We start from the raw sequence: 12,722 nt of genomic DNA on the forward strand, positions 1-12,722 counted from the left end.
TGATTGGCCCGGCTTGGGGTCAGTAGTCCATCCCTGGCCCAATTGGGTCTGGCCAGGTGGGTGGGGTTATTCAGGGAGCCGAAGACCTGAGGGATGTGACCAACTCAGCATTCCACTGGAGGCTATACGACCAAACCGCAAAGTGTTTATCATGAATGCAGGATGTGAGCAAACTCATCAGACGGTTCCTGCCAACAGAAGGTTTGCTGGATGCCATCACTCCCTGGAGCCAAGGTTATCTACTGCGACATCTAGAGCCGATTGTTCGAGGAATGCAGTCTTACAAGCCTGCTCTGGATCAAGCAGCTCACCCCTACTTCCACTCCCCTTCTCATTACCTCTTTTGCTTAATAAATATGGGGGGCCGTGTAAAGCTCAGAGCCCTTGTCCACTAGAGGCAAGGTGTCCCCTGACCCCTTCTTCCAAATGTGCTCTTTTGTCTCTTGTGTTTTATTCCCGCGTTTGCCCCCTTTGTTCAGTGCCCCTAGGTCTGTGCAGGTTACATAGTGGCGTCCCGAACAGTGACAGAATCGGGCTCCCAACACGGTTACACAGTACAAACACAATGCCAGAGTCTACACTGGTGGGTTCAGTTCTCAGCAAAGGAGGACTTAGCGTGGGCGTACACCTACATCCTCTATGGCTCATCTTAACTCCACGTGGCTTAGTGGGAGACACGAAGATACGTTTCTAGTAAGCAGTGGGGCTGGAACTCACACAGGTCAGCCCAGTCAGAGCTCGTGTTTTAACCACCGTGCTACAAATTCCCTAACTCAAACTTCTCTTTATACCTCTTCCCCACGGTGTTTTACATATACGCTTGATCTTGGGTTCAATTCAATTCAATCCACATTGATTGTATGTCTTTAGTGTACTGGGCCTTATGAGAAAAACAAAGATAAATAAGACCTACATACTGGTCTCCAAGAGCCTCAGGGGTGTTTGCGGGCAGAGATTTCAAGTCTCAATGGACTCTTCCAGGAACCAGCTATGAGGAATGTTCCAGCTGTGGGTGCCTACCGTGCTGTCTGAGTTGGCAGGTATTCATTTCAATTTGGAGCCTCAGGCAAGTCCAAATAGAGAAGGCAAATGTTTCAGTGACTTTAAATGGGATCAGTGACGTTGTTTTTTTGTTTGTTCGAGACAAAGTCTCACTCTGTCGCCCAGGCTGGAGTGCAGTGGTACAATCTCGACTCACTGCAACCTCCGCCTCCCAGGTTCAAGTGATTGTCCTGCCTCAGCCTCCCAAGTAGCTGAGATTACAGGTGCGCGCCACCATACCTGGCTAATTTGTGTTTTTAGTAGAGATGGGGTTTCACCATGTTGGCCAGGCTGGTCTCGAACCCCTGACCTCAGGTGGTCCATCCACCTTGGCCTTCCAGAGTGCTGGGATTACAGGCGTGAGACACCATGCCCAGACGATGCTATGCTTTTATGGAGATTTTGCTCATTATTTATTACAGAGAATATGAATGAAATTGAAGAGATGTCCACAGAGATCCTTAGAAAGGCCAGGAGAGATGTCTGGGTCATCACTCCACTATCTAAATGTGGGATCTTTCAGGCTGACTCCAGCAGAACAGGCAGCAGATAATCTTCATGGTAGTTTTGGCCTTTTTTCTCACAAGTAGGGATTCAGGCCAGTTAGAAGACCTCTTAGATCTCTGTGTACTCAAAGGCTGGTATGAAACAGACACATTTTTGATAATGACCCATAAGGCAACCACACAGCCTCGAGGATCAAGTTAAAATGGAATAGTGAAATCAAAGACAGAAAGTAACATGGTAGTTGTTCAAGGTTGGGAGTATGGTGAGTGACTGGTGAATAGGTACAGACTTTCAATTTTACAAGATATGAAGAGTTCGAGAGATGGACAGTGGTGATGATTGCACAGCACAAGTGCACTTAATACTACAGAACTATACACTTAAAAATGGCTAACATGGGCCGGGTGCGGTGGCTCACGCCTGTTATCCCAGCACTTTGGGAGGCCGAGGCGGGCGGATCATGAGGTCAGGAGATCGAGACCATCCTGGCCAACAGGGTGAAACCCCGTCTCTACTAAAAATACAAAAATTAGCCGGGCATCGTGGTGCGTGCCTGTAGTCCCAGCTACTCAGAGGCTGAGGCAGAATAATTGCTTGAACTCAGGAGGCAGAGGTTGCGGTGAGCCAAGATCATACCACTGCACTCAAAAAAGGCTAAGCTAACCTGGGCATGGCACACCTGTAGTCCCAGCTACTTAAGAGACTGAGGCAAGAGGATCTTTTGAGCCCAGGAGTTCGAGACCAGCCTGGGCAATATAGTGGGATCCCATCTCTACCAAAAAAAAAAAAAAAAAAGACTCAGATGGCAAATTTTATGTAATGTGTATTTTACCACAGTAATCAAAAATTGGTGAAAATATGAGATTATTGGGCCCACAGCTGATGTCTGCCAGTGTGAGAGACCTGGGTGCTGTCATTTCCTTAAACAAGTCTGCAAACCTTACAGATGACCTGATGAATGATGCAATTGTGCCAGTAACCTGGTAAACAGTGATAAGCAAACAGCGAACGCAAGCACACACACACATCTCTTCTGCCCCCTAGTGAACATCTAGAGTTCTAAACTCCATTTGCTTAACATCTAAAGAGCAATGTACTATCATTTTACATTTCTTTAAATTGTTAAATCTCACAGGAAATATGTGCTTATTATTCAAAAAATAAAAGCAAACACATATATAAAATAAAAACTGGGAGTCCCACTTTGACTCATGAGAGTTAACAGTTTAATGTACTCCTTCCAGATTTTTCTCTATTAAAAATATATCCATGTATGCTTTTTTTGTTTCCTTTGAGACAGGGTCTTGCTCTGTCTCCCAGGCTGGAATGCAGTGGTGTGATCTTGGCTCACCGCAGCCTTGACCTTCTAGGCTCAAGCGGTCCTCCCACTTCAGCCTCTTGAGTAGCTGGGACTACAGGTGTGCGCCACCATGCCGGGCTGATTTTTAAATTTTTTGTAGAGACGAGGTCCCACTGTGTTACCTAGACTGGTCTCAAACTCCTGGGCTCAAAGTGATCTTCCTTCCTCAGCCTCCCAAAGTGCTGGGATTACAGGTGTGAGCCGCCATGCCCAGCCCCATGAACACATTTATGGTGTTTTGTATGAGTGGGTTTAAATGGTACACATCAGTTAGCGAGACAGAGACTGGTTAAATGCTCACCAAATCTATTTTTGGGGCACACAGCTGGACTTGTCTCCTAGTTAGGTGTGGCCAGGTGCTCTGAACAATAGATGAGGGTAAAATAATGATTGCTACTTCCGTGCCCCACCCATAAATTTCTCCAGTACCTGATGGTTGACATTTTCCTTTCTCTTTTGGCTTTGATGATGTGTGGAGACAGAAGGAACCTGTGTCCCTGAATGACTGTCTGGAGTAGAGCCTCCCCCTCCCAATGGACCTGCTTTGGGCTGTGACATCAGAAAGAAATATAGTTTTACTGGATTTGCTATAGCAATTCACCTATCCTGTCCAATGCAATCTACAACTTGCATTTTTCATTAAGTTTATGAATATATTGAACATCTTTTATGCTAGTACATATATATCTGTTGGATATTTTAAGTCATTCAAGTGTATGAATGTATAAAAATGTATTTAAGCATTCTCTGCTTTTTATTTTTATTTTTTTTTGAAACGAAGTCTCACTGTATTGCCCAGGCTGGAGTGCAGTGGTGCAATCTCAGCTCACTGAAACCTCTGCCTTCCAGGTTCAAGTGATTCTCCTGCCTCAGCCTCCCCAGTAGTTGGGATTACAGGTGCACATCACCATGCCTATCTAATTTTTGTACTTTCAGTAGAGACGGGGTTTCACCATGTTGGCCAGGCTGGTCTCAAACTCCTGACCTCAAGTGATCTGTCTGGCTCGGCCTCCCAATCCCCATGCTGGGATTACAGGCATGAACCACTGCACCCAGCCTCTCATTCTCTTCTTGATGGATACTCATATTAAACTCCTGGACCCAAGCGATCCTCCCATCTCAGCCTCTGGAGTAGCTATGACCACAGGTCTGTGCCACTGTACCCAGTTAATTTTTTAAAAAGTTTTTTTGGGGTTGGGGGTGGTGGCTTACTCCTGTAGTCCCAGCACTTTGGGAGGCCAAGGCAGGCAGATCACCTCAGGTCAGGAGTTCGAGACCAGCTTAGCCAACATGACGAAACCCCATCTCTACTAAAAATATTTAATACAGAAATCAGCCATGTGTGCTGTCTCATGCCTGTAGTCCCAGCTACTTGGGAGTCTGAGGCACAAGAATCGTTCAAACCCGGGAGGGGTTCCCCTCCGGGGTTTCCTCTCAGGAAATGTCACCTCCTTCCACAGGTTGCTCAATTCAGAAGTCTGGGCTTGGAATCCGCTCAGTCACCAACCCCTCCAGCCCTTGGTCTGCCCTCCAGCCCCACCTCCACTCTCCTTGCTTGTCGGGCATTGTGATCTTCTGCCTGAGTCATTCCTAATGTGGCTCCACCTCCCTTCTTGCCTTCTCACAATTTCTTCTCCACTTTGTGACCAGAGGGGTCTTCATGCTAAACCAACAGTGGAATTACTCTCCAGGTTCAAATGCCTTCAGGGCGGGGCGCGGCGGCTCCCGCCTGTAATCCTGACACTTTGGGAGGCCGAGGCGGGTGGATCACAAGGTCAGGAGTTCAAGACCAGCCTGACCAACACGGTGAAATCACATCTCTACTAAAAAAAAAAAAAAAATTAGCCTGGTGCGGTGGCACGCGCCTGTCATCCCAGCTACTTGGAAGGCTGAGGCAGGAGAATTGCTTGAACCCGGGAGGCAGAGGTTGTAATGAGTTGCAATTGCGCCACTGCACTCCAGCCTGGGTGACAGAGAGTCCGTCTGGGGAGGGGGAAGAAGCTTTCAGAGGCCGGGCGCGGTGGCTCAAGCCTGTAATCACAGCACTTTGGGAGGCCGAGGTGGGCGGATCACGAGGTCAGGAGATCGAGACCATCCTGGCTAACATGGTGAAACCCCGTCTCTACTAAAAATACAAAAAAATTAGCCAGGTGTGGTGGCGGGCACCTGTAGTCCCAGCTACTCAGGAGGCTGAGGCAGGAGAATGGCCTGAACCCGGGAGGCGGAGCTTGCAGTGAGCCGAGATCACACCACTGCACTCCAGCCTGGGCAACAGAGAGTCCGTCTTGGGGAAAAAAAAAGCTTTCAGATACTCCCCATCTTCACAGCACAGAGCCCAATCCTGTGGTGGTCTTCAGTCCCCTCTCTCCCACCAACCCCATGAGGCTCATGCTCTTCCTCCTGGTCATGCTTAACCAGTGGAGCTCTCTGTGCTGGGCCCACCCCTACCACCTTCCCATCTTCCATCATTGTCTAGATGGTCCCTCCTGTAGGGCTCACTTTAAAGGTAACCTGTGAGAAACCTATCACTTTATGCAGAAGGAGCAGCATTGGAGGAAAAAAGAAAGAATGAGAAACCTATCACTTTAGCTCATCACTCAACCAAAACAATTTTTTATCAAGCAGAGTCTAATTCATGCCCTATAAACGGCATCCATTGAAAGTATACAACGCGTTGCGTTTTGATGGATGTCTACACCCATGAAATCACTGCTATCAGTCAAGATGCAGAACATTTTCATTCCTCCAAAGGTCTCCTCATGCTCCTGGGTCTCTAAACCTTCTTGCACCACCAGCCCCAGACAACCACAGCGGTGTTTTCCGTCACTGTAGATGAGTTTGCATCTTTTAGAATATGACATAATGGAATCATCCAGGTGTGTCCTTTTTTGGTCATATATCAATTTTAGAATTTCTTTTCTTTTCTTTTTTTTTTTTTTTTTTTTTGAGACAGAGTCTCACTCTGTCGCCCAGGCTGGAGTGCAGTGGTGCCATCTTGGCTCGCTGCAACCTCCACCTCCCTGGTTGAAGCAATTCTACTGCCTCAGGCTTGGGTAGCTGGGACCACAGGTGTGTGCCACCACGCCCGGCTAATTTTTGTATTTTTAGTAGAGGCAGGCTTTCACCATGTTGGCCAGGCGTGTCTCGAACTCCTGACCTCAGGTGACCCACCTGTCTCGGCTTCCCAAAGTGCTGGGATTACAGGCATGAGCCACTGAGCCTGGCCTAGAATTTCTTGGGTTGAGCATCTCCCCCAGCATAGCATAAGATACACAAGGACAGTGTCCGTCTTATGCACATTTGTGCACAGGACCTGGTACATCGTAGGTGCTGAGTGAATACATGTCGAGTGAATCCGTAAATACTCCACTCTTTGTTTATTGGAGGCAGGAGCTATTTGGATCAGGAAGATCTTGAGTCTTTTTAGGAAGCTGAGAGACAAGGCGCTTGCTAGCGTACCGGTGTCTTCTGGCTGGGTGGTGTGGCTCACCATGTAATCCCAGCACTTTGGGAGGCTGAAGTGGGAGGGTCATTTCAGCCCAGGAGTTTGAGACCAACCTGGGCAACATGGAGAGATCTCGTCCTATAACAAAGTTTTAAAATTAGCTAAGTGTAGTGGCACATACCTGTGGTCCTAGCTACTTGGGGAGCTGAGGCAGGCGGGTCACGTGAGCACAGAAGGTAAAGGCTGCAGTAAGCGCTGATCACGCCATTGCGCTCCAGCCTGGTGACAGAGCAAGACACTGTCTCAAAAATAAAACAAACAAAACAAAACAAAACGGTGTCTTCTTGTTTCAGGGGTCTAGTATCCCTGGAAGCCCAAGCTTCCCCTCCTACTCACACCCACTGTGACAGCTGCTAGGCCCACAGTTCTCAGCATGAGGCGTCCTTTTTTTTTTTTCTTGAGACAGAGTCTTGCTCTGTTGCCCAGGCTGGAGTGCAGTGGCGCTTTCTCAGCTCACTGCAACCTCTGCCTACCGGGTTCACGCCATTCTCCTGCCTCAGCCTCCCGAGTAGCTGGCACTACAGGCACCCGCCACCATACCCAGCTAATTTTTTGTATTTTTAGTAGAGACGGGGTTTCACTGTGTTAGCCAGGATGGTCTCGATCTCTTGACCTTGTGATCTGCCTGCTTCGGCCTCCCAAAGTGCTGGGATTACAGGTGTGAGCCACTGTACCCGACTGAGGCATCCTTTTGAAAATCAACTACTTTTTTTTTGAGACTGAGTCTCACTCTGTCGCCCAAGCTGGAGTGCAGTGGCTGGATCAGCTCACTGCAAGCTCCACCTCCCGGGTTCACGCCATTCTCCTGCCTCAGCCTCCCGAGTAGCTGGGATTACAGGCGCCCGCCACCTCGCCCGGCTAGTTTTTTGTATTTTTTAGTAGAGACGGGGGTTTCACCGTGTTAGCCAGGTTGGTCTCGATCTCCTGACATTGTGATCCGCCCGTCTTGGCCTCCCAAAGTGCTGGGATTACAGGCTTGAGCCACCGTGCCCGGCCAACTACTTTTTTTAATAATAAAAAATTTACATTGTGGTAAAATACACATAACCTAAAATTTACTATCTTAACCCTTCGGTTTTTTGAAGAGGCAGGGTCTCCCTCTGTCACCCAGTGGTACGATCGTGGCTCACTGCAGCCTCTAACTCCTGGGCTCAAGTGATCCTCCTGGCTCAGCCTCCAGAATAGCTGGGATTACAGGCACGTGCCACTAGGCCCAGCTATCTTAGCCATTTTTAAGTGTGCATTCCAGTGGCATTAAGTACATTCACATTGTTATGCAACCGTCACCACCATCCATCTCTAGAATGTTTTCATCATCTTAAACTGCAACTCTTTCTCCATGAAACACCGACTCCCCATTTTACCCTTCCCCAGCTCCTGGCAACTGACATTCTACATCCTGTGTCTACCAATTTGACTATTCTAGCACCTCCTATCAGTGGAATCATCCAGTATTTGTCCTTTCGTGACTGGCTTATTTCACTTAACACACATCCTCGAGGTTCTGTATTGCACCGTGGGTCACAGTGTCACTCCCTTTTCTTTTTCTTTTTTTTTTTTTTTGTCACTCCCTTTTCAAGGCTGAATAGTATTCCTTTGTATGGATGAATGGACCACATTTCGTTTATCCATTTGTCCATCTATGGACACTTGGCTTTTGGCTACTATAAATAATGCTGTTATGAATATGGGTATATAAATATCTCTTTGAGACTTTACTTTCCATTCTTTTGGGTATATGCACAGAAGTAGAATTACTGGATCATATGATTATATGATAATTAATTTTTAATTAATTAATTTGTTTTTTGAGATGGAGTTTCACTCTTGTTGCCCAGACTGGAGTGCAGTGGCACGATCTCAGCTCACTGCAACCTCCGCCTACTGGGTTCAAGTGATTTGCCTGCCTCAGCCTCCCAAGTAGCTGGGATTACAGGCGCCACCACGCCTGGCTAATTTTTTGTATGTACTAGAGATGAGGTTTTGCCATGTTGGTCAGGCTGGTCTTGAACTCCTCACCTCAGGTGGTCCACGCATCTCAGCCTCCCAAAGTGCTGGGATTACAGGTGTGAGCCACTGTGCCTGACTTTAATTAATTAATGTATTGAGGCAGGGGTCTCACTCTGTTGCTCAGGCTGGAATGCAGTGGCGTGATCCTGGCTCACTGTAACTTCAACCTCCTAGGCTCAAGTGATCCTCCTGTCTCAGCCTCCTGAGTAGCTAGGACTGAGTATAGGCACGTGCCACCACACCCAGCTAACTTTAAAATGTTTTAAATTTTAAAATTTCACTATGTTGCCCAGGCTGGAGTATGTTGCCCAGGCTGGGTCTCAGCCTCCTGGGCTCAGGTGATCCTTCCACCTTGGCCTCCCAAAGTGATGAGATTACAGGTATAAGCCACCACATCTGGCAGATTATTCTATTTTTAATTATTTGAGAAACCACAGTACTGTTTTCTCAGCGGCTGCACCAATTTACATTTCCATCAACAGTGCATCGGGATTTCATTTTCTCCACATCCTCATCGACACTTTATTTTCTGCATTTTTGTTTTTGTTTTTGTTTTGAGACAGAATCTTGCTCTGTCGCCCAGGCTGGAGTGCAGTGGCATGATCTCAGCTCACTGCAACCTTCGCCTCCTGGGTTCAAATGATTCTCCTGCTTCAGACTCCTGAGTAGCTGGGATTACAAGCACGTGCCACCATGTCCAGCTAATTTTTGTATTTTTAGTAGACACAAAGTTTCACCATGTTGGCCAGACTGGTCTCAAACTCCTGACCTCCAGTGATCTACCCACCTCAGCCTCCCGAAGTGCTGGGATTACAGGCATGAACCACCGCACCCAGCCTATTTTCTGCTGTTTTATAATAGCCATCCTAATGGATGTGAGGGAAAGCCGACTTCTGAGGACTGGCTTTTGTTTTGTTTTGTTTTTTGAGATGGAGTCTCACACTGTCGCCCAGGCTGGAGTGCAGTGGCACGATCTTGGCTCACTGCAACCCCCGCTTCCCGGGTTCAAGTGATTCTTCTGCCTCAGCCTCCCAAGTAGCTGGGATTACAGGCAACCGCCACCACGCTTGGCTAATATTTTGTATTTTTAGTAGGCATGGGGTTTCACCATGTTGGTCAGGCTGGTCTCAAACTCCTGACCTCATGATCCTCCCACCTTGGCCTCCCAAAGTGCTAGGATAACGGGTGTGAGCCACCGCGCCTGGCCGAGGACTGACTTTTTACCTCTGTAAGGTGTCCTCCCCCAAGAACCCTGGTCCCTTAAATCATACAAATCTCAATGCTGGGAAATCTCAGCTCTGTCTCAACAGCGATTCCTCAGCCTGAGAGCCATCAATGGAAACCTGGGGCCGTCTGGACTTTTCAGTGTTAAATACGCATTCACTCCATGCTTGTGAGAGCCTGTTCTGGATGCACCTGGCGGCGGGGGGGTGGGGGGGGCGGTGGGCTGCCTGCTGACTCCAGTTCCTGCTTTGTTCCTCCCCCTGCCCCCACCACTGGGAATTCCAGAACAACAAGGCCTCTGGCTCAGCTCACCTGGATATCGAGGAGGGGCCGAGAAGACGCCTGGTTGCTGGCTCCGGTTGGCACCCAGCCTTGTTCTCCTCTCTTCTGCCAACTGCTTTTAATTTTATACTCTCTTGTCTTATTTTTATGAGCACTTGTGAGACATGCTTAATTGTTTTTCTTCTTCCAGAACAAGGAGGGTATAAATAAATAAATGAGAAATTCACAAAAGAGTGGGCTGGGCACAGTGGCTCACGCCTGTAATCCCAGCACTTTGGGAGGCCAAGGCGAGGGGGATTGCTTGAGCCCAGGAGTTCGAGACCAGCCTGGGCAACATGGCGAAACCCCTTCTCTACTAAAAATACAAAAAACTAGCCAGGTATGGTGGCATGCGCCTGTCATCCCAGCTATTCAGGAAGCTGTGGTGGGAGGATCATCTGAGCCCAGGAAGTTGGGGCTGCAATGAGCCATGATTGTGCCACTGCACTCCAGCCTGGGAGACAGCAAGACCCTGTCTCAAAACAATAACAACAACAAAAAAGAGTGGTCTGTGGATCTAACTAGCAAGGGTCTCTTCTACACGCCGACTTAATAAAAAATCGACTCTTCAAAGTCTCCAGGATGTAACCGCCACCAGCCTTACAGGTGACTTCACATCCCCTCTTCCCCACCCCCCAGCCCTGATGTGCGTGGCATTAGGACCGGCTCTTCCTCCCCGGGGCCTGCTGCCTTCCCTGGAAGTACAGTGAGGTCTTACTGAGTGCTGCGGATGTCAGCCTTTGCTGTCACCTGGTGGCGCTGTGGAGCCCTGCATGGCTTCTGGTTCCCCACTTCCTCGCTCCTCGTCCTGGGAATGAACTACAGGTGCTGTGTGTTTTCTGCTTCTCCCTTCCTCCTGGAGATTCTTTCCCAGGTTTTCTTTCCTGCTCCTATGCCACTGGCACCTGTGGCCCCCGCCACCACCCTCAACTTGTCACAGAAACACGTGTTACTGTGTGTGTTCTTTGTTTTTTAGAGATGGGGTCTTGCTATATTGCCCAGGCTGGACTCGAACTCTGGGGTTCAAGGGATCCTCCTGTCTACAGGTGCATGTCACCACGCCTGGCTAATTTTTGTAATTTTTGTCGACATAAGGTTTCACCATGTTGTCCAGGCTGGTCTCGAACTCCTGGATTCAAGCCATCCACCCTGCTTGGCCTCCCAAAGTGCTGGGATTACGAGCATGGGCCATCGCACCTGGCCCTTTATAGGTTTTTTTTTTTTTTAATTGAATAATATTGTTATAGACTTTTTCCAGTTAACAGAAAAACTTAGAAGGAGAAAGTAAAAACCACTCCGAATCCCACAGTTGTGTGATAACCACTGTTAACATTTTGGCAGAGAGCCTTTCTGACCAGCTTCCCAGAGTATGCTCCCTGGAACACCAGCCCTAAGAAATGCTCCTTAGGGGGAAGACGTGGGGGATCCCTTAGTCAAAAGATCCTGGGAAGAGCTGCATTCTTCTCATTGAGCATCACACATCAGTAAAGTAAAGACTCAGAGTTCTGCTTTGTCCAAATCAGTGAGCCCCTCAGAATTTTCCAGGGGAATCCCTGGGAGTGCAGTTTGTAAAATGCTATTCCAAGTTCTTTGCTATGAGTGGACCCCATGTATATGCACAAAAGCGCATTCTTTAAAAAATAAAAGTAAAAAGTTTTGGCCAGGCGCAGTGGCTCATGCCTGTAATCCCAGCACTTTGGGAGCCCGAGGAGGGCAGATCACCTGAGGTCAGGAGTTTGAGACCAGCCTGGCCAACATGGCGAAACCCTGTCTCTACTAAAAATACAAAAAACAAAATTAGCCAGGTGTGATGGCACACACCTGTAATCCCAGCTACTTGGGTGGCTGAGGCAGGAGGATTGCTTGAACCCAGGAGGTGGGGGTTCTAGTGAGCTGAGATCGCGCCACTGCACTCCAGCCTAGATAACAGAGACTCCATCTCAAAAAAAAAAAAAAAAGTTTTACAAAAATTAGAATATACCAAATAACCCTCTTGTAATATTTTTTCTACTCAATATGCTGACTTTTTTTCATATTAATAAGCATAACTGTATATCATCAATATAGTTTTTAAATTAATTTTTGATAGATAGTACATCCACATGAATAGAGAACCCAGAAAGGGAGCGCTGCAGGTATGCCTAGCTAATTTGTTGACAATGATGCAAAAACAATGCAATAAAGTGGCTCATGAGTGTAATCCCAGCACTCTGGAGGCCAAGGCAGGTGGATCACTTGAGCCCAGGAGAGTTCAAGACCAGCCTGGACAACATGGCAAAATCCTGTCTCTACTAAAAAAAAAAAAAGAAAAAAGAAAAAAGAAAAAAATTAGCCAGGTGTGTTGGCACGCACCTGGAGTCCCAGCTCTCAGGAGGCTGAGGTGGGAAGATCACCTGAGCCCAGGAGGTGGAGGTTACAGTGAGCCGAGATCTTGCCACTGTGCTCCAGCCTGGGTGACAGAGTGAGATCCTGTCTCAAAAAAAAAAAAAAAAAAAACAACAATAAAAACGAATGAAGTATGATCTATTGATTACATGAAACAATCTGATGAATCTTCAGAGAATTATGCTGAGTGAAAAGAGTCATCCCATAAAGGTAATATATTGTATTTTTCCATTTATATATAATTCTTGAAATGACAAAATTATAGAAATGGGAAACAGATTAGTGGTCGCCAGCAGCTGAAGAGGGGGCGGGAGTGGGAGAGAAGTGGGGTGGCTAGAAAAGGAAACCAGGGAGGATACTTATGGTGAT

The sequence above is a fragment of the Chlorocebus sabaeus genome, chromosome 12 (genome assembly GCF_047675955.1).
Source record: "Chlorocebus sabaeus isolate Y175 chromosome 12, mChlSab1.0.hap1, whole genome shotgun sequence".
Classification (NCBI taxonomy): Eukaryota; Metazoa; Chordata; class Mammalia; order Primates; family Cercopithecidae; genus Chlorocebus; species Chlorocebus sabaeus.